The sequence below is a fragment of the Ambystoma mexicanum genome, chromosome 10 (genome assembly GCF_040938575.1).
Source record: "Ambystoma mexicanum isolate Mex_15411 chromosome 10, UKY_AmexF1_1, whole genome shotgun sequence".
In the NCBI taxonomy this organism is placed as follows: domain Eukaryota; kingdom Metazoa; phylum Chordata; class Amphibia; order Caudata; family Ambystomatidae; genus Ambystoma; species Ambystoma mexicanum.
The window spans coordinates 690,053,982-690,081,290 of record NC_090932.1 but is presented as its reverse complement, the minus strand read 5'-3'; the positions used below and the strand labels follow the sequence as shown (position 1 = coordinate 690,081,290).

General features: G+C 46.2%; 1 protein-coding gene and 1 long non-coding RNA gene across 3 annotated transcripts in view; one reads left to right on the top strand and one right to left on the bottom strand.

Moving 5' to 3' along the window:
- Positions 1-27,309, top strand: part of ZBTB38 (zinc finger and BTB domain containing 38) — a 360,986-nt gene that overhangs the window by 56,819 nt on the left and 276,858 nt on the right. The gene's annotated exons all lie outside the window — the stretch shown is intronic.
- LOC138491656 (uncharacterized) overlaps positions 1-27,309 on the bottom strand; it is a 253,298-nt gene that overhangs the window by 72,434 nt on the left and 153,555 nt on the right. For both annotated transcript variants that reach the window (XR_011276057.1, XR_011276056.1), the window contains exon 2: positions 12,841-12,997. This is a non-coding gene — a long non-coding RNA (uncharacterized lncRNA). The remainder of the gene's footprint in view (positions 1-12,840; positions 12,998-27,309) is intronic.

Sequence of the window (27,309 nt, the reverse complement as noted above, 5' to 3'; positions counted from 1 at the left end):
ATGGGGGGGGGCGCTGTTGCACAAGGCTAAAATGGCCACCTGATCAGTGAGCTCCGCGGCCCAGGAATTTCAGTGCAACTGTAAACCTTGCTTTCGAGGTGTAATCTGCCATGTGATAACAGATTCCAGTGACGCAACCGCAGAGCGAAGATTCACAACTAAAATCAGGTATTGGAATTGCGCTCTGGTGTCAATTTCAGAGGGTGCGACTCGTCCCCGGGAGGCTGAGGTAGCGAGCCGATGTGTCATGAGCCATGCTGCAGGGGTCGGGACACCCCACCCCCCCCGGAGAGATCTGACCATGCAGTGGTGATGTGGGGCAGCTGGCCTCGGCAGCAACGGCCCAGAAGACGTGTGAACTGGCCAAGCTGAGAAGACCCGAGACACCGCTGAACGCAGCTCTCCGAGCCACTGGCTGGAGTCATAGTGAGGAAGGACAGCGAGCAAGAGGCGTGTAGAGACCCGACAGACCCAGCACCTGCGGCCGGTTCCCGGTGAGTCAGTGAGTCCCGGAACTGGTATAGCTCAGTAGCTGTGAATTCATAGACCCACAACTCCACTGACGTACTTACGGTGCCCTTACCCATAGGCACTTTCTGTCTGCCCTTGGCTGGTGGGACATCATACTTATACCACCAGCACACTTCTGTTTGAATTGAAGCGGCAGGCTCTACAGCTATTGACGGGATGCATGATCTGAGGCCTCCTGTGAAACCATACTTTTTGTTGGTTACTGAGTCGTAACTGGACGTTCAGTGTATTTGGAGGCGTGACTCCCCATATCTCTGTGGCGGCTCGCTGGTGAGCCATTTCTATATTTCTCCACATAGAAGTGTAGAGGAGGTGCAGTCGAGCTCCCTATATTGGCTGGGTGTTCTGGAAGCAAGCCACGATATACCGAAAGGTGCAGGCAAAAAACAAAGCTCCATTAAGATGTTTGCTAAAGTCTCGCCCGGGAAAACTGTGAAAGCTGCGGGCACCACTGAAGCTGACATGGAGCAGAACGAGCCCAGTGAGCTGGACCGCATGATGGAATGCATGAGAGAGGTGTTCACTGCCATACACACTAAGCTGGATGACATGAGCGGCACAATAAGTGCCATCAAATCCTGAATGGAGAAGACAGACCTTCATATCACTATCACAGAAGCTGAGACAAGAGTGCAAATAGCCGAGGATGAGATAGTGACCCTGAGGGCCGATGTCAACTCCCTCACAAAACAAGCACAGGCCACGGGCAAGAAGAATGATGACCCTGAATCTCAAGCGAGACGTAACAACCTGCAGATTATTGGAGTGCTGGAGGGCAACCTCAATGGTCCCATGGAAGACTTCATGAAACAAACCCTTCCATCCCTGCTGGAGGCACCGTAGTTGTCCCCACAGTTCGCTACAGAGTGGCTGCATCGCTCGCTGGATCCTAAACCTAAACCTGGCGTGCTGCTGTGCCTCATAATAGCCCGTCTACTCAACTACTGGGACAGGGATGCTATATTGTGAGCCGCCAGAGCCAAGGGCAAACTGATGAAGGGGTCCAAAGAATACAAATTTATCCGGACTTCTCGTCATAGTCCAACAGGAGAGAAAGACCTTCATGGCAGTCAAGAAGAGACTCTGAGACCAAGGTCTGAAGTGTACCATGCTATACCCAGCCAAACTACGCATTGAATATAGAGACAAAGTGTACTTTTTCACCATACCGGAAGATGCCATGAAGTTACTTGACGAACGCTCAAATGGCAGAGTTGCATTGCTGATACCCTTTGAACAGTGAGTTGCGTAGCCTGCTGAGCACCCATGGTTATATAAGAGTTGTTGTGGTCAGAAGAGATGACTTTTCTGCCTGTTGGCAGTAGTACACTCCAACTAATATATATGTCATTATTATATCATTCAGTTCCGTGGTAGTAACTATTTCTACACCTTCAACTGTTCTTTATCATTTTTGTGTTAAGGTCGTGCTGATGCCCGGGATGTCGCCTGGGAACCCCCTCTTCCCCCATGCGAAGTTACAAGTTTTGTTGGGTCATGGGATATGGGGAATGCATTCCTCTGTTTGGGGGGGATGGTGTCGAGGGAGGGGTTTAAGATACAAAATGCGCTTGACATTGTTAGTATGGCCATGTTCTTACGGAGCAGCCTGACAAGGCATGTACTGCAGTGCTCTTTTTTGTTAGCGACCGGATGTGTGCAATACATTGCGATTCACGTCGATGGGGTCAGATGAGATACGATGTATGAGCTGGAATGTGAGGGGACAGGGGAATTTAATCAAAATATGGAAATTGCAATTATATGTGGAGTGGCATAAAGTCCAAAATGTATTTTTCCAGGAAACGCATGCGATTGAGACTGGCTGCGCTAAATTCGCCAAGAGTTGGGGAGTGCATAGGTACTACACTAAGTACTCTACGCAGAGTAGAGGGGTGATGACGTTGATTCAGAAATCAGTACAATACATGCATACAAAAGCGCACGTAGACCCTCTAGGATGATACATGTTACTGTATGGATCACTAAAAAGAAAAATGATCGAAAAAGTGATCTTTTTGAAATTACTCGTAATGTAGAAAAAATCAATGCATACCTATTTTTTCAACACAGAAATGATAAATTCAGGGAATATGCTACATGCAATGATATATACAGTGACAAATTACAAAAGTGATCAGACGATGAACACACATAAAGGGTTGGTTAACTGTGATGCTGCTATACAAGATGTATATAACATGGGAAATTCTATCACCACCCCAGGAGGTACCTGGCCTCCTACGGAGACAATCTTCACGATGGCTGCAATACGAAGGCCTCCATACAGCCGTCAAGTGAACATGGGAAGGATTTTCCGGTACTACCACCAGACAAACCTGTACTGGGCTTCATAATGAATACAAATGGCACGGATGGCTGAATGTCCAGATTGTATGACATGTTACAGTCTCTGGGTATGGGCCCTTGACCAAGATACGAAGTGCCTGGGCTATTGACCTTAATATGGACATTACAGCTGAATTCTGGTGTCTACAAACTCGTACAGTGTCTCTTAACTCTAGGTTCCGATTGATACAATTTAAGGTGCTTCATAGGTATCACTACACACCGGTAAGGCTACACCGATTCTCCCTTGAGAACTCTGCATTGTGTCTTAGATGTCATTCGAGTGATGCAGGATACTTCCATATGATATGGGACTGCCCAATACTAAGACTTTTGGGGAGGAATATGCATATACTGTCGGATATGTTTGATTGTACTATAGATGTAACCCCACTGCAATGTTTGTTCCACAGGTTTATCACACTGCGTAGCTGTTTCCATAAATTGACCAGTCTTGGTATGTTGCTGGCGATCCATTGCATATTGCTAGTATGGCTGAAATCAGCTAGTCCGACAGTGGCGCAAAGGATGCGTTCAATACCATCTTCCAGGTATTTGTTTGGCATGTTCCGAGCAAATCCCCTGCTATGAACAAGTCGTCGAGGTAAGGATAGACTGGGATGGACTGCCTGCGCAGGTTAGCAGTTACTACCACTGGTACCTTCGTGAAATCCTGTGGCGCAGAGGCAATGCCAAAAGGGAGAATCTGGAACTGATAGTGGGAGTCCTCTATCATGAAACCGAGGTACTTTCTGTGCACTGGCAACATTGAAATATGAAAGTATGCATCTTTCATTCTTTCATGTCCAATGTGGCCATGTAATCCTCCTGCTGCAGCAGTGGGATTACCTCCTGCAATGTTGTCACCCTGAATTTTTGAGGTTTGACATACTTGTTCGCAGGGCACAGGCCTGGAGCAGCTTCATGCATTGCAATTTGAAAATGATCAGCTGCTCTTTTTAAAATGGCATTAAACAACATCAGGTCGTCAATAGGTGACTAATCCCTCTGTGGAGGAGAAGAAGGGGGATCTACGCAGATGGCGTCCAGGTCAGGGATATGCGTTGATGATAGCCAAGAGCCCTGATGCTCTACCTGATCCTGTTCCCAGTCTGGGTCCTGATCAGTCGGGTCTTGTGCAAAAGGATTAAGGTCTTCATAAGAATCCTCCTGTGTTGGGTCATCTGGGACCTCCAACATATCTTCATGGATTCCCTGTGCAGAGATGGGTAATTTCTGAAATTTGTAAGGAATGGGGCAGGAGTCCTCTTCCCTGGGTCTTTTGAGTGTAATGTACCGGTCTGAGAAGTCAATGAACTGGGCCATTTTGTCCATGTATTGCTCAAACCTCTCCCTAGTCTATAGAAAAAGGCAGAGGGTCTGGAGAAGGAAAAGACTGCCCAGGAGGGGGAGATTCTCCCAATAAGGTCTTAGAGAGAGGCTAGGGGGCCTCCGAAAATGCCTCTCAATGAGAGCAGGTGCCCTTGTGCTCTGTGTCCGCCGAAATGACAGCCGCAAGGCTTTCGTGAATTTTCAGTCGTTTCATTGAAGGTCTTGATGCGACTGAAGGCGCAGTTGCGCTCGTGACTCCACTGAGGCCTTAGGCGCTTGTGCGCCCTTGGACGGTGTGTTGACAACAGTGTGTTTTTTAGCGTGAACGCTCGTTCCAGAGGTATGCCCATTCGCATGCCACGAAGGCGATTACGTTGAGGGCGCTAAACAGCGAAGGTTCGGAAGGCGCCGTCGAAATCTTTGGCGACCCTGTGGGCGTTGTGCGCTTCTTCAACGACTCCGTCAATGAGGCCTTAGGGGTTGTGTGATTGTGTACACATGGTGCATGGGTACCCTTGTCGCTGGGGTGTCAGTGCCCGTCTGTCGGGGCCGGGAATTTGGGAGACAGAGGGCTCAGCTGAGAGGTTGATGGCTTCCAATTTGGAGTCATGGATGCCGACGGATTCCACATCCGAAGCTACAGTGCCAATGGGGGAAAGGTTTTCAGCCTGCATATCATAGGATTCTCACCATTTAGTCCGCCTGTCTTTCAACATTTTCAGTTGAAAGAGCTTACAGGCCTTGCATGAGCGCTCGTCGTGGTCGCGAGAAAGACACTGATTGCATCAGCGATGGGTGTCCTTCCAAGGAAACTTGCCGTTACACGACGGGCAGCTAGCAGAGGGTAGTGGCAGCCAGACCAAGAAGAGAAAGAGAGGGGTGAAGGAAATACATTCTCAGAGAGGAATAAACCCAGGGCTCTACTCTCCCTACTTTAAGGGCCTGGCCAGAAGGCCGAGGCCATGTGGTCGTCAGTCGTCGAGCAGTTGAACAGTCGCCGAGCAGTTGTAGATGCCTCGGCGGCAGGAAACCCACAAAGCAGTCGTCCGTCGTCGAGAAGGTCTGTCGGGGGACTATACGATCGTAGGCCGTGGGGGCAACTTAGCAGTATAAAACTTTTGCAAGCTCCGCATAGGCGACCAATTAGGTTGGTGGAAAAAAACAATCTGAGGGGCCTCGACGCATGAGGGGTTTTGGGTACACTACCCGTCACATTAGGGATAGTGGTATAGTCACGCCGATATCAACGTCCCCTTACGACAGCGGTATTCAAACGGTGGGGCGCGACCCCCCAGGGGTCCGCGGGTGCATCCCTGGGGGGCCCTGAGAGCGCCGCATGAAATTCTAAAAAAATAAATAAATATATTTTTTTAGATTGGAAGAAATGGGCAGGGGTGGGTCACATGGTCGGGCTGAAGCATGAAACTGTCTCAGGCAACAATGAAAAAGTGGCCTGCAGTTGTAAATGGATTCATTCCTTTAGTCACAGACTGGGCCTCATTACAACTATGGCGGTACGGTAACAACAGTGCCGGTAAGCTACCGGCACCGTTGCTACCGTACCGCCATAGTAAGAGTTGTGCTCGTGGGTGCCTGACAGCCCGCCAGATCTGACCTGGCAGGCCGTGCGGCACCCATGAGCACAGCTTGTCGGATGCACCGGCACCGTTATTAACGGTGCCGGTGCATCCGAGCTCCCCATTCCCATTGAGCTCTATGTTTTAGAAGAAGACCTCTATGCTGGGAATTAGTAGAGACCAAGGGATTAAAACAAAGCTCACTCTGCTGGGGCTCAATGGGAATGGGGATCTACCGGTACTGGCACCTGCGAAAGGGCAATTATCAGGTCTGCCTAACTCGGCATGACCCGGTAATTGCCCATTCGCGGGTGCCGGACCCGGATGCAACTCTGGCGGCAGCCGTGCCGGTTTTACTGGCACAGCTACCGCCAGGGTTGTAATGAGGCCCACTGTTTCAATAGTACCCAAGGGGGTGCTTTGTGTTAAAATGTAAGTAGATTGTGATATATTCAGCAACAATGGTCAAAATTACTAACTGCATAGTTAAGTAACTCATCAAACTGGTCCACATTGGCCAAAATGGTGGCCCATTTTGATTGGCCCACACTAGCATTTTACATTTTTGGTACAGGCATTGCCCTATAGGCCAGTCCGAGCCTGGCGGCTCATCCATAATGGCGAGGGGGCGCCCACCCAGTGGCCCCTCACCAATTATGGAGGAGCTAAGGTGCCAGCTCAGTGAAACAGTGAGCACTCCCTCAGCTGCGTTTTCCAGCTGATGGAGTGCTCCTGGGCTGGTTGAACTATCAAAGGGAAACACTGTTTCCCTTTGACAGTTCAGTTTAGTTCCCCAGCCGCACATGCTCACTGAGCCATGCAAGTGCTGGGGCGTTTTGCTTCGCCAGCATTGCATAGCTCATTGTAAATGCTGGCTGGGGCACTGCATGTCTGTATGTCCGAGGGGGAGCTCCTGCGCCTCGCATATACGGACAGAGCAGCCTGGAGCAGGGCGTTTCAGCACCCACACGCAGGCCAATGCAGAAGGTACGTTTATGTTCATTGTTTTTATTTAAACATGTGTATGGATGCGTGTATGCTTATGTTATGAGTGAGTGTATGGTGATGAATGATAGAGTGATTGCTGTATGGATGTGCAGCGCCTTGCATACACACATAATCATGTTGATTGTGTTAGGCCCAGTGGGGCCCAGGGGACAGGGATGGTATCTTTTTACTGGACATCTATCATAGATGTCCAGTAAAAAAATGTCATGCCTGCCCCTTGGGCCCCCTAGCAACAATTGCAAAATGCTTGGCTATTTACCCATTTTTTTGTTAAAAGTATGCTCTACAATGCAACATTTTAACCCATTATTTTAAAAAATGCACAGGGGGGAACCCCCCCGCACTCCGAACTCCCCTTTATTGGTTCGGGCTTCCTCACTATGCTCGGTCGCTATTGGGGGAAATAGTTATGCCCCTCCACTTAATAAAATCACCAGCCACCACTGGCCCTCAGACTGTGTTGGGAACCGAATGGGGGAGGAGGCCCAGGGACTATGGTGGGAGCACAATGGGCGGGAACCATGGGATAGTGGTGGGAGCAGAGTGGGGAGAGCCCAGGGTGTGTGATGAGGTGGGGAGAGACCAGGGACTGGGTAGGAGTGGGATGAGGGAGCCCAGCGACTGTGATGGGAGCAGGTGACGGTGTGCAATATATACTGTCCATTTGGCATTTCTGGGGGGTCCCGACCTGCCCAAATTTTGCTCAGGGGGGCCCCGGCCAAAAAAGTTTGAAGACCACTGCCTTACGATCTTCAAAAGAAAGATGGAATACTCTGCGATTTCCACTAGATGTCAGACTATATGAACAGCATGTGATTCTAAGCAGATTCACAACCATCAGAAATAATAATTCTTAAAGAAACACGTTAGGAAAAACAAGAAATCAGTCCAAAAGGGTAAATTAACACAACAATGTGTGTCTGCAAAATGACACGAGCCAACCAAGCAAAGTATGTAATTTTAAAAATGAAAATGTGTCATTCTCCATAATACAATTTCAAATACGAGCAAGGAAACAGCAGTATGGGTGCATGTTGAAATCAGTGAGCTTCACTAATTTACATGAGTAACTATTTGAGACGTTGACAAATGTCATGAAAAACTATGATTTAGTGGTTGAATAGTGTGGTGTGTTCGGAAGTATGCGTATACATAGGTATATGCCCTGAGTGACATGCAGGACAATGATGGTAACATGGCCCAGGTGGTTTGCTTGCTGCAGAGATTAGTGCATGTATGTGTGAAATCTAGGTCACAAGTTTCAAACTTGGTATGGCTCACATGATAGTCATCGGCCAAAGTCAATCAAATAAATGCTGTTATGCGAGTTAACAAGAATGCCTATTAAAGACATGCAGAGACAAGGATTTGGGGCCCGTTTATGAGAGGAAAACAACGTGTCATAGTGTAGTTGATAAAAAGGCTTGCCTTCCATAAACTTTCATCGACTTGATGCAATACCATCATGCTCCTGGGGAAATTACAGGGCAGATTATGGTATACTGGGCAATCAATTACTGCCAGGGGCATATATTAGTGCCATAGAGTGTGCAGAGTATGGACACAACATAAGTTGTTCTGAATACCCGAGTGTTGTATTAAACAAAGTATTAATGTGGTGAATGAGGTTCAGGCAAGGGAGGGGAGGGGAAAGTGAAGAGTCTGACTGTAATTCATAGGAATGGGAATAGTTAACTAAAAGCAGGCCCAAATTCAGCAGAGACTATGTTCTCTCTGGTGTCAACTTCCTCCCAACAGGCCAGTGAAGATAATTCAACCAGGAGATGATGAGACACAAAAGGCATGGAAAAGTACAGGTTTCTCCAAATAGAAGCAAAGAAACAAGACAGATTATAAATACGAAAAAATCAATCCTGAGCAAAAATTAAACCTCTTATGAAAAGTCTCGACCTGGGCAAGTCCTGGCACTACTACAATGTCCTGTCGAAAACCCTTGTATTTGGCATGTGGGTATTTGAAGTTCCTGAACCTGTTGACACGAAGTCTGTAGCAAGGGCCTTCCGAGTCCAAGATGAAGATGTGACAAGTCCTTAAACGCTCTTATAGAAGTTGGCAGTAGAGATGGATCATTTTCAGTACCAGTCCAGTCTTCCGGGCTTTAGGGGCGTTCTGACAGGTCACTCTGTCACCTGACCACCTCCCTACCCCAGGGTCGTTGTTCCTGGGACACTGCCTTCCTCGCTACCACTGACATACCCTCCCTGTCCCTCTGTGAGGTTGCATCATCTTGTACCTCCTCCCCTCCAAACTGTGCCTTTTGATGACCTACTCAACCAGAAAATCCCTTGCAGCTCTGGCTAGTAGGGGTCCTTGCTCTCCCCATCTCGTCTGGTCGTCCAATTGCATCTCCCCTTTGAGCTTTTCCTGGTCATGCTCCCCAAATATTAAATGGTTCTCTCTTTCTCCAAACCTCTCGACAACTATCAGAGACATGTGCAAGATCCGATCCCCTCCCCTTTGTAACTCTGCTGCCATTGCCTGCTTCAAACTAAATTTCTCTTTTTCCATCATGCAATTCAAAATCAAGGGAAACATTCGGAAGCTGTACCTTGTCAATGTAAAGCTTTCACCATTGGGAAATGGCAATTTTGTAATCCCTGATATGCTAGCATGAACTGGAGGAAAGCATTTGTTTTGTCCCGCATGCAGATAACACATGCTCATTTCATTTAATTCTTTTAGTTTGTTAAATGTAACTTTGCGTCCACGGATCTCCAGCGGTATGTATAAGCCTCGCTCACTTTGGGAATGACTACTTCGGCAGCTGCCCAGAGGAAAGAAATGTAGTTGTACACTTGTCGGTAAATTCAAAACACTGCAACGGTTTCTCTAAAGGGAAATATACTAATTCTAACGCTGGGTGTTTGGGTCTGGATAGGGCTCTTGAGTAGCTCTCAAGGACCCGTAATCTCATGAGCTGAGGTATCCTCAAGGGGTTTGCACAGGAAGCCCCTTATCCAGATGGTCATTAGTAATTATAGGTAGGGTAGTGCTCCTGCGATTGCCTCCTACTTTAGTGTGGGGATGTGATGAAATTACTACTGCTCTGCAGGAGTACATGAGTAGTGGTTAAGCCACCTAATAATGTCAATGTTCAGAGTTCAGTTCTTGAAGGGTACTGTTGAGAAAAAGAGATTAAAATTCACTATGGTCCTTTAAAATGGACCAGGTTGCAGGGTCTCTTGAAATACCCTTTTGTCTTGCTCTTGCGGTTCAACAGCTGCACGCCAAACTTCAAGTCACTTTCTGAGGTGGTGATGCAGCATCGGGTTGGGGAACTGGCACTAGGTTCAACACATGTTGCAGTTCACAAGCAGCAATGGCATGTGGCACAAAGAAACATGGGAAATGCAGGAGATGTCAGAGTCGGTACTGCATGCCAGCAGTTCGATGCAGGAATAAGGGCATTCACTTTTGGATTGCTGGGAGGCCTAATCCAAGGACTCAAGGTGAGTTCTTCTATTGTACACTCCCACTCCTTGAAGCTTAGCTGATACCTAGAGGGGATCCTTTATCTCAGTGAACAGGAGCAGAGTTGCAAAGAGACAGGCTTTAGTCCACAGCAGTTCACTCCCATAGTTCCCTGGGGGATGGATAGGGGAAAGAGCTCTACTGTGCCTTGGATTACTTCTGTCTTAACCTCACTGGTAGGGGACTTTGGAATGGACTGCACTCCCAACAGAGGTCCAGTATATTTTTCTATTTATGGTCCAAAGCTGATTCAACGAACAAAGGGGTGCCCTTCTCCCGTTGAAGGCAAAATGTCACAGGAGACTGGTCCAAAGCAGACACATAGTAAGGTCTCCATTCCAGGAGGCTGTAACAAGTGCCCTTTGCCTTATGTCATCACCACAAGAGTGCCTTGCATGCAGGAAATGAATGGGCCTGGAAAACGAATAGAGCCCCAACAGAAACAAAGATGGGGGGGGGGGGGCAGGGGGGCCTTCCCTCATTCCACCTCTCCTCTCTGCCTACTGTAATTCCACCACTTTGCCATGCCTGTTGACATTTAAGGGACTCCAGTGATCAGCACATTGAGTCAGAGGGGCTTTGCATGTCAGTACTGCCTCTGATGGACACGTTCCCAGAAGGCCTTTTGGAGGAAGTTCATGTGTCCTTAGGAAAGAAGTCACACTTCCTGCAGGAGAATCAAAGAGGCAGCCTCCTGGCTAATGCTCCACCTGGCAGCTGTGGAGAAAGCCAGACAACATACCAATATCCATCAATCCTGTCATAGCTGTTTCATGCTCACAGAGCTGACACTAGTGTGATATCAAATTGCTGTGGCTGTATAACTGTGTACTCTTTGCAGTCACCATGCCACAAGTAGGTATGACTCCGACATACATGCTTCAACTATATTGTTTAGAGGTCTCAATTCCTGGATGATTCTCCATGACCACGCCATTGATTTTTTGACAGGGTACATGGCTGTGTTACACAGAGAATTAGATGGCACCAAAATGCCTTGCTTCATTAAAGCGGATATAGTTTCGAATATACCTTCATCCACTTCTCTTGACAAGGGATACTGTTTTGCACGTGGCAAAATTGCTCCTGGTTTGAGCTTAATTTTCACTGCTCCTACTCCTTTCAATAGACCCTTGTCATATGGACTTGTAGTCTATAAGATACTTTCCACTTTTCCAAAGTCTTCCTGAAAAAATTGCAGTTTCTTTCTCAACAATGCCATTCTCTGCAGTATTTCTAAATGTTCTTCTTTTATACAATAAGTAAGATTTAAAAAATACTGCCTCCGCATTTGAATAATCATTGATATTGATTTTTAAATTCTATCGCGCTCATACACAAGTGTTGACACAAGTCATGCCTAAATAGATCCCCGTCCGTCAAACCGGTCAACCTATATCCTTCATCGAGGGCCATCACTGTTCTCCATCCCCTTCCCTCATTGTCTGTCCCATGAAGCACCACCGTTTCTTCTCACACTATTGCTGCTTCTACTTCTAAAGGGATAACTTGCCCTTCCTCGTCATCCATAGGAATATGTGGCCTGAACAAAAAAATCAGGTATCCTCAAATCTTGCCGATCAATTTAGGCAACCATGATAAGATAGTCACTCCATACAAAAACACTTCCTCGTCTAGAGGTACTCCTCGTAGAGCTTTCTTCCCTTTTAAATGCTAGTATGAGCTCCCTCACATTTACATAATGTATTCCTGGAGTGGAACACAATATTCCTTTGTCAGTAAAAGATATCGTCATGTTAAGTTTCATCATTTAGTCGCGTCCTAGTAGGTTTACCGGCGTTGGTTGGAATATAATAATGGAATGCACATGTTGTGTGTTCACCTATAGAAATCGGTAATTCATCTGTAAATGGAACTACATTTGTTGCCCGAGAAAATCCTTGCACATTCATGACAATGTCTGACATTGAATATTTTCCCTCATGGACACAGGAACAAGTTGCTCCAGCGTCCACAAGAAATGAAAATGCCTAGCCTCCTATCGTCACCTTGACCCTTGGTTCCTGTCTGGGGTCTGGTGTTACAGATAGCACTGAACACATCAGGTCCTTCGGTGGGCTGTCCTATTGGGTATAGAAATCCATTCCTGTACCTGTGAAAGGATTTCCTCCCAGCACAGTCATAGCCCCCCGATTTGGGTGCAACTACCTGTGTGACTCCCGTATCCATGGGCCGTGGTGATGTACCTGCCTGTTACATTGAAATATATTGTACTGGTTGTATCGGTACCTGCTGTGTCTGCATAGGCACTTGCTGTTGTTGCCTTTGTGGTGCTGCATCTGTATTTGAACGTGTTGTTTTTGCTGTGGTTGTGGTGCAAACGTCTGAGTTTGTGTGCAATCTTCGGCATAATATCCTTGTGAATCTGTATTGTACTGTGGAGCATATCCCATCCCCCTCTTGGAGATTGCCAATTCTGTTGCTGCATGCCTCCCCTGCTTCTGCATACTCTAGCTAAATGTCTTAATTTACCGCAGCTCCAACACTGCTGTGGCTGTCCACCATTAAACCCTCCCCTTCTGTTACTCACCACACAGTATCAGTTTGGGCGTTGTTCAGACATCCTGAAGTCACACAACTGGAACAGTGAGTAGAGCCTTCTGAATCAGCAGTCAGCCTGAAATCACCAAGAATCCTAGAATCCAGGCCTCCTCAACATGATGGAACTCTTCTTTACGATAAACCCCCTAGTAGTAGACAGACAGAGGTGTTAATTATACAAAAGAGCAGTGAACACACACACCGCCAAGCTAATGCTGCAAGAAAGCCACACAGAACAGATCAAAGTCAAACCTAATGTCAGGATTACAAGTACAAGGAACTACACCTAACCAAAAGAGAATACCTGGTAAGGTTGGCAGTTGAAGCATGCAGGGTCTGAACCTATAGAAAACCAGATATATCATCAACTCAATGAAACAGGGTGTGTAAACATAGTTATCAACCTAAAGTTATTGAGCTTACCAAGATGGTCTGATTTGTCTTAATTGGGTAGAATAAGGAGTTCTAGTTCAGTACAACGTAAGGATAAAATAATAAAGAGGAAGGTTAGTATAGGTAGAATAACCTGGGTGGCACGAGGGATGCACTAGTGACGGGTTGGTGTACTAGGCAGAAAAGCGTTTGTGAGTGCACTTATGTCTTGTAGAATGTCTTGTCAATTTCCATTAGAACTCCAAAACAAGTAACAACACTGATAATTCAGGATTAGTGCAAGAACGGATGTTCCACGCTTTGTGCTTGATGGGAAGCAGATAAAAGGGTATCGTACGTCAGAGTAAGGAGTTTGCGTGGTAGCAGGCAAGGGTGTTTACTGTCGGACTGTTGTATCAAGAATACCGTCTTTCATATGTGTATCTATCCGTAGTGGATGAGTATGTGCGCCCAGACAGTTTTCAGTTTCCATGCGCAATGCCTTATTCAGATGTATGCAAATTATGTTTATTGTTATGTTTATCTTCACTTTTATTTTCATTGTTTTGATTGGATATCGATTGTATACATGCACAAAAACCCAATAAAACTTGTTATTAAAAAAAAAAGAATACCGTCTTTCAGATAAGAAATAAATGATTAATGTGAGTTGTTGCGAGTAGCAAAATACTAGCAATTGGCGTCGGCGGCAAACGCTGTAACGGAGCAGGGAAGGAATCCAACAGAGGTCTGCGTTAGCACAAGACTTCCAACGTCGTAACCAGAAAAGACTCGAGGCCAAGGAGTATACAATAAGGAGTCTGGTAACCGTAGCTGAGTCAAGAATAAGCAAACGTGATTACTGAAGTCTGAGTAACACTACAATTAGAAGCTCTGCGGAACTGCTGAACGCCAGATTTTACGCAGTAGGAAGGGGGGGCTTGCGCGTACACGGAGCCTGTTGAAGCAGTTGATTTGTCACATGACACGGACTAAGCTTCTTCGCTCTAGACGGCATGGTATACAGTTTCCATGGCAACTTCCACCTTTGCCAAAGGGAAGCCTTTGCAGTACGATTCAGCTGGAAAGCACGACTGTCAGAAGGCGGTCCAGAGAGAGAACATGTGAACGCTGCCTATCTGTGACAGCATCCGCCCCCAAAAACGCCAGCAATCCCCTGGTGGCATGGAACGCCTGCAGGAGATCGGGGGATTGTATATGAGCAAGAGGCTCCCAAGTTCTGTCCTCAGGGCCGTAACCCTAACCCTTCCAATCAACCAAATAGAAGTGTACCCCTAGACAATCTGCAGTCCAAAAAATGCACAACACTTACTACTCTTCACCATCCACCACCACTGGCACAGGACGCGAGGATAACCGAGTGTCCGGCAGATGGCTTGAGTAGGGATACGTGGAACACAGGGTGTACACGCCATGAGATTGGCAGTGACAACTTGACTTCAACAGGATTAACCATGGAAGTGATTGTGTATGGTCCGACAAACTGAGGCAGTAAGGATGTCTTGCCGTGGATCTTCAAATGACGTGAAGATAACCACACCTTCATGCCTACTTTGTAGATCGGAGTACGGAGTGCATCAGCATATTTCTTTGCTCGCACCTGTGCACGTAGAAGATGAGACCTGATGTCCCGATGCAATTGATCCATGTCTCGCACACAAACAAGGGCAGCAGAATTATCTAAAGGTAAGGTTGGATCTAGAGGCAAAGGCGGAGGGTGAAAACCATGTAGAGCAAAGAATGGAGAAACTCCAGTAGAGGTGTGGAATTAATTATTGTATGCAAATCCGGCCTGACAAGAGGCTGAATACCATGATTGTTGAAACTGGAGAGACAGACATCTAAGATATTGTTCCAGAGTAGCGTTAACCCTTTGAGTTTGACAGTTCTTCGGAGGGTGGTAGGAAGACGAATATCTGTCGTCTATGCCCAAGGAGGCTGTGAGAGACTTCCAAAAACACAAGGTAAACCGAGTCCCTTGATCTGATACAATGATGGATGGCAATCCAAAGTATCTGAATATGTTGGCCATAAAGAGTTGAGCCAGCCTGGATGCTGATGTCAAGCCTGTACATGGAACGAAAACTGCGTACTTTGTGAAGTAGTCAACCACTACCCATATAGTATTGAAACCATTGAGTTCCGGTAGTTCGACTATGAAATCCATTGACACCATTTGCCAAGGTTTTTAAGGGACTGGTAAGGGTTGGAGTAGTCCCACTGGTTTAGTCCTGGAGGATTTACATTGAGCACACATTGCACATGTAGCAATGTAGTCCATAACATCACGAGACATGGTGGACCACCAGGACCATCGATGTAAGGTTTCCAATGTCTTCTGTTGACCTGGATGAGCGGCTACCACCGAGTCATAAGCCCACTGAAGAGCCATAGTACGAGCCTGCCCAGGCGGTATAAACACCCGCCCCTGGATGAACGGCAAACCCTGGACAACGTCAAGGTTAAGGTGTCAGGTGTGATGGGCTTCTCGGCAATGGAATCCTATAAATCCGTAAAATCCCCCTCCTCCTTCTCTTCACCTGATCCTTCCGAAGGGAACTCTGGCTTCTTGTCTCTTTTCCTTCTGTAGGTCTTCTTTTTCTGGTAGCGATACGGCCCTCCTCAGATTGAAGCCATTGTGTCGCCGGGCAATGTCGGAGAACACAGGACCCCCCTTCTGAGAATGTCAGAAACAAGAGGAAAAAAGCTAGCAGATTAGAAAAAAAACTCTTGTAGGAAGTCCGTTGGTGTTCCGCTGTGGACAGCGGTAGGAATGAAGCGCCTGTGACAAACAAAGCTTTAGTGGCATGGGCAGAGTATTGAGGTACCGCAGGAGAGGTACACAAGGTAAGTGTCCGGAAGAAATAAAACCTGTTCAGCTGAGGACCCGGGAAGGAGCGGAGCACCGTAACAAACAGAGCTCTTGAAGGATAGACAGAATCTCGTAACACAGCAGGAGAGAAAAACAATGTAAGTGTCAAGAACAACAGAAACAGAAGATAGGGAAGCGTAACAATAGTACAGGCACCGCAGCAAGGTCGGCGAGAGGAAAGAAGAACAGAAAAAGGCAGAGGGCAAGGCAGCGAAAGGGAAAGAGAGCTAGAATGGAAAGAAAGTGCAAGGAAAGAAGGCAGCAGCAGCTGCAAGTGGAAAACTGAGGTGCGTTAACCCAAAGTGAAGGCGAACTCAAGGGGTTGCAACACGCAGCCGAAAGAGGGGGCAGAGCTAAAGTAGGAAACAGAGAGACAGAGGTCGGAACACTAGACCGTCAAGGTGGGGACGTAGGAAACCTGCTGGGCAATTCAATTGCGGTGCAATTGCCATGAAGACCACAAGCGCTAGGAGGGCAGGCGCGTGGCAAAGGTCCATAACCTCCCTGTGATGTAAAGAAACCCATTCTTTGATGATGACTCGCATGGGAGGTTGAACCGAGCACCCACAAACCACCTTGTTAGGCAAAAGAAGGAGCAGTTCTTTCTGAGGAGGAGGTTCCTTAGTATGTAAGCGAGACAACGCATCAGCCGACACCTGGGATTTAGCAGGAGGGTAGGTGATAAACTGATATTGTGAAAAGAATAGAAGCCAACGAGCCTGTCGAGCCGTGAGACACTTCCATCAATTGAAAGGCTAATAGACTCCGATGATCCGAGTAAACCGTGACTGGATGCTGAGCCCCCAACAGATTGTGTCTCCACACAGCGAATGCATCTCTGATGGCCAATAATTCACACTCAGTGATAGTGTAATTCTTTTCATATATCGTCAACTTCCTTGAAAAGTGCTATAGGATGTGTCTCTCCAGAGTGAGGACACGCCTGTGAAAGAACCGCACCCACTGCAAACCCAGAGGCATCTGCTTCCACATAATACGGCAGATCTGGATCTGGGTGCTTTAACACATGCGCCGAGATGAAAGCCGTCTTCAATTGATCAAAGGCAGCATGAGCCTCCAGATTCCACACAACTGGAACTTTAGCACTGGTTAATGCTGTGAGGGGAGTTGTAGTAGATGAGAAACCATAGTTGAAACGCCTGTAAAAATGTGTAAATCCGAGAAATGATTGAAGTGCTTTCACCGTTTTAGGTACAGGCCAGTCCATTATTGCTCTCACGTTAGCAGTACTTGTACGAATACCATAACTGGTGAGGTCATAGCAGAGGAATTCCACTTCTAAAGCATGGAAAATGCACTTCCCAGCTTTTACGAACAGTTTGTTTTCTGGCAAACGCTGCAACACCGAAGAGACATGCTGGATATGTTCTATTTGTGTACTGGAATAAATCAAAATGTCGTCTAAGTAGACCACGACGTATTGAACTAAAACATCACGGAATAGGTCATTCATAAAGGCCTGGAATGTAGCAGGCTGATTGAATAGCCCAAAAGGCATCACCAGATACTCGTAAAGACCGTACCCTGTCTTGAAAGCGGTCTTCCATTCATCCCCCTCTCTTATTCTGACAAGGTTATAAGTGCGCTGGAGATCCAACTTGGTGAACACCTGTGAGGCACCTAGCTGATAGAGGGGAACAGATATCAATGGGAGAGGATATTGGTTCTTCGCAGTTTAAGGCCCAGTAGTCGATGCGCAGCCTAAGGTCATCCTCTTTCTTGGGAACAAAGAAGCGGGGAGAGGCATCCTGGGATTTGGAAGGACGTATGAAGCCCATGGCCAGCACTTTGTCAATGTATTCCTTTAATACTGCATCTTCTTTCAAAGTCAAAGAATAAACTCTTCCAGCTGGGATTTTGGCCACAGGTACTCGGTCTATGGGACAGTCATATATCCGATGTGGAGGCAGTACCTCGGCCATTTCTTTATCGAAGACGTCCAGGAACTCGTTGTACTCGGGTGGTATATGAACCTTTGAGGTACTTGAGACAGCCCCAATATGATAGGAGGTTGCCACTAGAGCTCTACAAGGACTCTCTGGGATAATACCATGTGTTGACATGCATTCGGTGTTGCATATCGTTGAAGGGAATTGGATCAAACGTCAAGCCCAGTCTATAGGGGGATTGTGGTATTGAAGCCACGGTATACCCAGGATAACCTGATAAGCCGGGTCTTTAATGATGTCAAAACAGATCTCCTCCGAATGTCCTTCATCGTTACACATGACTAGGGGTATGGTTTGATGGGTCACCAGACCGGAGACAAGTACTGAACCATCCATTGCGTTAACCATCTCTGGTTGTTTTTTATGCATCAAAGGAATCCCAGATGAGGAAGCAAAATACTGATCGATATAATTACCTGTGGCTCCCGAGTCAATGATAGCCATGGCCTTAAAGGAAACCCCCGATGTTATGGTGAAAGTAACAGGCAGATGAAAAAGCCGGGCTTGGCCATCAATGGGTGAGTCCATTCCAGGACCTCCCGACGCAGGGACTCTGTCTACTTTTTGGATTTGGTGTTTCCCGCCTTTCTTTTAGGTTTTTTGTTGCACTCAGGTAGCAAATGGTCAGAATCGCCACAATACATGCATAGATCATGGGACCTTCGATACCCCCTCTGAGCTGGAGTCAATGGGACCATAATTACACCAATCTGCATGGGTTCTGGAGCAGGCAGCTGAGGAGCTGATGACTCAGTATATACCGGAAGGAGGGTTCGTTTTTTTTCACTTCGTCATTCAGCCCAGATCAAGCTATTCCACAAACGCTGTGGGAACAACTGGTTCTGTAGACAAGATGTCTTTCAGCTCTTTGGATAGACCCTGATAAAACACAGCAGTCTTCTTCTCCTCCGGCCAGCCTGTCTCAGCGGCCAATTGATTGAAACGAGCCAGATAAGGAGAGAAGAATTGCCTTGTCTATGTTTTAGAAGCTCCAAATTAGTGGCCTGTGTGGTATATTGGTTGTCAAACACTTTGTGCTCATCATGGCAAGTAGAGCATCAAAGTTGTATAATACGTGACTGTTTGATTCCAACAATGGATTCGCCCAGGCACCGGCAGTACCATCCATGTGAGACAGTACAAAAGCCGCTTTAGTAGTTGAAGTAGGAAAAGAAGCAGGAGGGCATAGAAAATGCAATTTGCATTGATTAACAAATGTCCTGTATTGTTTTGGATCACCTGTGAAACGCTCCGGAGGTGCTCCGGTCGAGGAGCTGGAAAACCAGAACCGGAGACAGTGGCCCCTGAAACATCCACACCCTGTGGGGCAGGAGTGGTTACCAATGACTGAAGTGTGTCCATGCGTTGACGAAGCGCCTTATGCGCATTGGTCAGGTCGGTCCGTAAATCGGTAACCATTTGCACAATCTGTACCAAGGCATCCGAAGACTCAATTGACATGATCTATTTTGGCTTCTAATTCTGTTACTCACCACACAGTATCCGCTCGGGTCGTTGTTCAGACGTCCTCGAGTCACACAAGTGGAACAGTGAGTAGAGCCTTCGGAATCAGCAGTCAGCCTGAATTCACCAAGAATCCTAGAATCCAGGCCTCCTCAACATGGGGGAACCCTTCTTTATGATGCACCCCTCTGCTGTTCTAGTAGTAGCCAGACAGAGGTGTTGATCATACAAAAGAGCGGGGAACACATGCACCGCCAAGCCAATGCTGTAAGAAAACCACACAGAACAGATTAAAGTCAAACCTAGTGTCAGGATTACAAGTACAAGGAACTAGATCTAACCAAAACAGAATACCTCGTAAGGTTGGCGGTTAAAGCACGCAGGGTCTGAACCTATAGAAAACCAGATATATCATCAACTCAATGAAACAGGGCGTGAAAACATAGTTGTCAACCTAAAGTGATTGAGCTTACCAAGATGGTCTGATTTGTCTGAATTGGGTAGAAGAGGGAGTTCTCGTTTTTTTTCTTTTTTTTAAAACAATTTTTATTATTTTATTACAACCAAAACAAAATGCAACAAACTTACAACACACATTTTAACATTTTAATATTACTTTAACGCTTCCTAGTCTGCTGCCCCCCTTCCCATCCAAGCCTACTCTGCTTCTCGCTCTGCACCTGTTCCTACTAAGGGGATTCCTCTTTCTGTATCCTCCTCTGAATCCTTGTCGCTTGAGCAGTCTTGGGCGGGTCAATATAGCGTGGCCACTAGGTGCTTCCAGGCTGTCAGGATTTCTGCCTCTTCTTCCCCCCCTCTTTTCCCGGTTTCGTGCCATACTGCTGTTTCAGCTTGGGAACATTTTTGTAGGTCACTCCACCAAGCTTCTATTCTAGGTCTGTTACATGCTTTCCATCCCATGGCTATTCTGCGTTTGGCAAGTATGTATGCCAAGTCCTTTAATTTGCTCACATATTTTAGTTGGCGTGGCCTAGGGAACCCTCCTATCAAACATGCCCCCACGGATTCGACATCTAATTTCATCCCTTTCTCTTCAAGCCAGTAGGCTATTTCCTTCCAAAATTTCCCAATTTCCGGGCATGCCCAAAACATATGTGTCATCCCCGCATTAGCTTCCCCGCATTTAGGGCATGTTTGCTGTTCTGCATTCTTGAATTTGGCTATTCTTTGGGGAGTCATATATGCTCTATGGGTTATATATAGCTGTATTTGCTGTAGCCTCGCATTTCAGGATACTTTTTTGTGGTACCCTTGTGCCCGCTCCCACATCCTGTCACTCATTGGTACCCCCACTTCTTCCCAGTCCTGTCTCAATTGTGTCACCTCCTTTGGTCATCAGAAGTTCATATAACCTAAATATCTCATGCCCTCCCTCTGCGATATCATATCGTGTCTATGGTGGCATCAGGTTGCTCAGCCAATGTTATCTCTGACCATGGGCTTCATTACGACCCTGGCGCTAAGTGTTTAACGGCGCCGTAAAAGGCTGCGGCGCCGTTAAACACTTAGCGCCTTACTACAAGGTCCCTTTGCGGGACCCAACCTTAACGGCTGGTCTACACCAGCCGTTAAAGTAGGGACCCGCAAAGGGACCTTGGTGCTAAGTACAGTAGCGCCTTCCCCATTCCCATAGAGCCCTATGGGGCAAAAATGGGAATGGGGAAGGGCCATGGTTCAATGGGGAATTACCACCCCTCCAACCTTGGAATGAGGTGGTAATTCCCCATTGAACCATGGCGGAATCGTTACAACACCGGCACCAACCATGGTGCTAATAGCACCATGGTTTAGCGCCGGTGTTGTAATGAGGGCCCATGTATCTTTAATCCGCCGCACCATTCTGTTATATGTGATGTACTGCCCCGCATGCAATCCCGTTTCCTCCACCAGCCCCCCAAACACCTTTATCTCCCCTTCCTGCCATATATCTCCCATTGTTACAATTCCCACCGGTTCCCAGTGCCTCCTAATTGTCTTTATTAGTTGCTCATTCCTTCCCGCCAGTCCAACCAGCGGTATTTGTGGAGAACACTGTGTCGGGTTCTCCATGACCCGACAAGCTTTACACCATATCTCCCATCCCAGTGCCAGCATCTCTGAGCGCTCTTTTATCTCTATTTTAGGCAGCCATATTACTTCCTTTATCAAGAACGGGGCACATTATAATCTCACCAATCTCGATTCTGAGGTATGGTCTTCCGACAGCCACTTGGCCACATATTGCAGTTGACTTGCTAAGTAATAGATCTCGTAGTTCGGCAGTTTTATACCGCCTTTGTCGTGTGTATTCTGCAACATCCAAAGAGCAATTCTGTTCCTCCTCCCATGCCATAGAAACCCCCTGCATATGCTCTGTAGCTTCAGGAAGAATCGCCTCGGTATCAGGCATGGTATATTACTGAATAAATGTAATAGTCTAGGCAATACTACCATCTTCAGCAGCGCCCCCCTTCCCATCATTGCCTAGGGGAGCTTGGCCCAGAACCTCATGCTATTTTCAATTTTCCGTACCGCTTTCTCGGTGTTGTTCTGATGTTCCACCTCCACTGTATGATAAAAGTCTATCCCCAGGTATCACTGCTGAAATAGAAATACTGAATCCTGAGTTTATCAAACAATGACTCGTTGGACAGAGGTTTTTTTTGAAGAAGTCTGTATACTGCAGTTCTTATTTAATTTGTGTGCAGTAAGTGTAAAAATACGCTTGAATCTATAAGGCATAGGATATTAAAACATACATGGTGTAGTGCCTGTATTATACAAATCAAATGACAAATATTTGAAATACCAAATTTTCTTGCTTTTACATTCTCTACAGTTCCCTTGGGAAGGAAACTAGAGAACTCAGTGAGGTAATAGTCAGGTCATCAGCACAGTTGTGTGAAAACAATCAAAGTTGAACAACAACATAAACAATACCACTGCTACTGGGAAGCAGTGGTATAGTAAGCCTTCATCAGGACAGAATATTCTTGTGGACCACATTTGTTTCTCTCGGACTCCATACCGCATTAATTGCGTTGCCTTCTGTTAGAACTCTATCCAGTTAACAGGCTCCAAATAGGAATGGCCGCCCAGCAGAAGTAGAATTATCCTGCCCTCCTCAGTGTACATAGATACTAAGATGTCTTAAGCCATTGTGCTTCCCCGGATTCGACTACATAAGATACTTCACTCACAAGAATATTCCGTCCAGATGAAGGCCTACTATACCACTGCATCCCGAGTTTAGCTCTTAATGGGCGAAACACTGTTGTGTTGACTTTTTGGTTATGTTGTTGTTCAACTTTTGGTTGTTTTCACACAACTGTGCTGATGACCTGACTATTACCTCTCTGAGTTCTCTAATTTCCTTCCCAAGGGACCTGTACAGAATGTAAAACCAAGAAAATTTGGCATTTCAAATATTTGTCATTTGATTTGTAAAATTCAGGTACTACACCATTTATGTTTTAATGTTGAATATCCTATGCCTTATAGATTCAAGTGTATTTTTACACTTACTGCACACAAATTAAATAAGAACTGCAGTATACAGACTTCTTCAAAAAACCTGTGTCCACCGAGTCATTGTTTGATAAACTCAGCATTCAGTATTTCTATTTCAGCAGTTAGACCTCAATGACCTTGCTCAATTGTGTTGTTTATATAAGTGTACCTACCTGGGCAGAGCAAGGTAGCAACCAGGCGCCCCGTCCAATATTTATCCCCAGGTATCTAAACGTTTTTGGTTCCCATGGTATTTGCAAGACCGGTAGTTGATCACATGGGGCCCCTGAATACCTCCCGAATGGGAATATGCATTATTTCCTGGGATTCACCGCTATACCAGATAGCGACGCGATGCGCTCCATCACTTCCAGAATATATTGGAGATTTTCTTCAGGGCATTTTAAGTATAGTAGCTTGTCATCCGCGTATAGCAGGATTAGATGCGACTCCCCTTTTATTCCGATCCCTATTACCTCGTACTGCTGCCTCAGGTATATTGCCAGGGGCTCCAGCGCTAAAATATACAGCATCGGAGACCAAGGGCATCCTTGTCTGGTACCTCTGCTCAGTTGCCATCTTTCGGAGATGATGGCTCCAGTTTTGACTCTGGCTAGCGGCGCGCTGTACAGTAGTTTGACCCATTTGAGGTACCCTGGTCCTATCCCATAGTGAGTCAAGACCGCCATCAGCCAGCGCCATTTGACATAGTTAAAGGCTTTCATCACATCGAGCGATACAATTGCCATCTCCTCCGTGATTTCTTTTGTGTGTTTGATGACCCGTTGAAGTCGTCTGAGGTTGTCGGATATGTTCCTGCGCAGAACATACCCCGTTTGGTCAGGGTGTATTAATTTGTTAATGATCCGTTTCATTCTGTGTGCTAGTACCGATGTGAGTATTTTACTATCTTGATTCAGCATCGATAGCGGTCTGAACGATCCGCAGTCCTTGCCTGGCTTATTAGGTTTTGGGAGGCGAATGATTATTGCTTCTCTTAAGGATTCAGGCAGCCTCCCGGTCTCAAATGCCTCATTTAGCATTGCAAGCAGCGGAGGTAGTACCTCATTCCTGTACATTTTGTAAAATTCGCTGGGGAGCCCATCCGCCCCCTGGGTCTTGCTAGTGGGTAGTTGTACCACCACCTCTTCTAGCTCTTCTAGAGTAATCGGCGCAAGAAGGAGTTCTAGTTCAGTACAACGTAAGGAAAATATTATATCAAAAAGGAAGGTTAGTATAGGTAGAATAACCCGGGCGGCACAAGGAACGCACTAGTGACCGGTTGGTGCACTAGGCAGCAAAGCGTTTGTGAGTGCACTTATGTCTTGTAGAATGTCTTGTAAATGTCCATAAGAACTCCAAAACAAGTAACAACACTGATGGTTCAGGACTCCAAAACAAGTAACAACACTGATGGTTCAGGATAAGTGCAAGAACGGATGTTCCACGCTTTATGCTGGATGGGAAGCAGATAAAAGGGTATTGTACATCAGAGTAAGGGGTTTGCGTGGTAGCAAGCAAGGGGGTTTACTGTAGGACTGTGGTATCAAGAATACAGTATTTCAGATAAGAAAGAAATTATTAATTTGAATTGTTGCAAGTAGCGAAATACTAGCAATTGGCATCGGTGGCAAACGCTGCAACGGAGCAGAGAAATAATCCAACAGCGGTCGGCTTTAATACAAGAGTTCAGAACGTCGTAACCAGAAAAAACATGAGGCAAAGGGAGTCCATCAGCGGTCCATGTCAACACAAGTTTCGAGCGTCGTAGCCAAGGAGTATGCGATAACGAGTACAGTAACCGTAGCCGAGTCAAGAATAAGCAAACGTGATTACAGAAGTCTCAGTAACACTACAATTGGAAGCCCAGTGGAACTGCTGAATGCCAGATTTAAGCAGTAGGAAGGCAGAGCTTGCTCGTACGCTGAGCCTGTGGAAGCAGCTGATTTGTCACGACACCTACGAAGCTTCTTCGCTCTAGACGGCATGGTATACAGTTTCCATGGCAACTTCCACCTTTGCCAAAGGGAAGCCTTTGAAATACGATTCAGCTGGAAAGCACGACTGTCAGAAGGCGGTGCAGAGAGCAAAGCATGTGAATGCTGCCTATGTGTGAGCCCTTCCTTGACGGTTTTTAAATCTGCCTAGTCCTCCTCCTTGAGGCCCATTTCCTCTACCTTTTGGCATAAAATTATCCCCCTTCCGATCCATCACGTATGCTGTATTATTCTGCTGTCGCAACTGCACTGTTTGTGCCATCGCTCCCTCATGGTTTGTCAATAACACTCCTTCTATGGTGTAAGTTGATACTTTTTTCTGCACCAACTTCGCCTCCTCCTTTCTACCCTCTGTTTTATTTTTGTCTTTCTCCCTTAATATCCTACAATAGTGCACAATTGCCAATTGTATCTCTGGCCATGGCTTTGCTTCCATTCCTACCTGTTTATTTAGTTGACGTTGCACCGGCTCTGGCAGCCCTTGACACAAAATGATAAAATAATGCTAGTGTCTTATCCCATGATTCATGCGTTTCCAAATTCCATCTGTCCTGAAAAAAGGCAATGGGGTATTCAGTCTCTACCAGTTTCCTAGTCATTATTGCCCCAATATCCGATCTATCAGGATATTGTACTTGGAGTGATCGCCATACATCTGCTCTACAATTATTAAATGGCGCGCCATCATGCACAGTGTTTTGTGCAGTGACCTTCGGGTTTCCCGCTCTTTTCCAAACGTTGTCGGCTCTCTCGGCAAGGATGGCTGATAATAGGCATTTAATGTCACTGATGTCTAAAGTCGCTCCTGACGTTGTTTTCTCTAAGTCAGAAATCCATTTTCCTGCATCCGAAGTTAAATTTGGTAGTGTGCACTTTAAATTCTCTTTATCCATCTGGGGCTATGGAATATATTGTGGTCGACTCCCCGCTTTCTCTAACAGTGGCAATTGCAGCAATTTTGTTTCAGAATCATACCCACGCATGCTCCTTGTTTTCCAAGCAGCATTGTTCTCGCTGGTTGTCTCTGCCCTGGCAATGCCCTTAATCTGCTTATATAAGGTGGGAATATATCCCCCGCACTACGTGACTGTGCTTGCGGTTGTTCAATATATGGTGTTGGTTCTGGTGTTTTCTCTATGCGGTCTTCTAAATCTGACCATTTTACCCCTTTATCTATGCTCCATTCCCTTGAAAATCCATGGGCGCCCTCTCATTCTCCTCTTTCTTCATCTGACATCATTATACCCCAGCTCGTGTGGCAGTTATCTTCGACTATATTGTCAAGATCTAGCCTGCTTAAGAACATTGTTCTATGATTGTCTGTCATGATGTCCCTCGATTTACCTTCAGTTCCCTTTAATCATGAATTTTCAATATTCTGTTGAGCTTCATACCTTTCTCTGTCCCTCATTTGCCTGTATAATTTCCCAAGACTCTGCTCCATGTCGTCTGTATGCTGCGCACCAGCCCAAGCTGATCGCGGCATTCCTCGCAGCGCCCTTCGCGGCTGTTGTGACCCTCTTTCTTCTTCCAATAGTTCTTGTACTTCTATGGGCACTATGCTTCTGTGGCATACATAGTCTATTTTGTGATCTTTTCATCCCCTACTTCTGTTAATTTCTTCCTCTCTCCTTAATTCCCTTAACTCCCCTTCCTCTCGCCTTCATTGCGACCTACGTACTTTCAATGTTTGGGCTTCTGCCTCCCTTGTTTCTCCTCTTCCAATCCCTCCTTCTCTTTTCTTATCTATTCTTTGTCCCTTTCTTCTTTGTATATTATTTCTTCTTTCTCTTTTCTTTTGCTCCTCCCTTTATGATATGATAGGTTATTTATAATGCGCTTAATACCCAGAGGTTTCTAAGTTCGGACCCGGGGATCGAACCTGTGTTGCTGCATGTCATCTTGCTTCCAAGGCGAGCATGTTGCCTCTGAGCTATCCTCCCGGGCTGCCTCGCTTTCCCGTAGTCCATAAATGCCATTATCTAATTTGAGCAATATGTGTCCTCCCATCCATCAATTCTCTACCATTTTTATGCCCATAGCTGTATCCTTTGTTCCCTTCTGTCTTTACCTCTATCTGTTTGTCTTGTCTTTTTTTCTCTTTTTTTTTTCTCATCACGCAGTAGTTCTATATAAGTTGCACTTGTGTCAGTCCTACTGAGGATTACCTTTCCATATTGCAGTGACAGTGTCCTGTGTGAGGGGTGCTTGCACCATTCTTGCACTGAAGGATGTATTTCAATATTTTAATA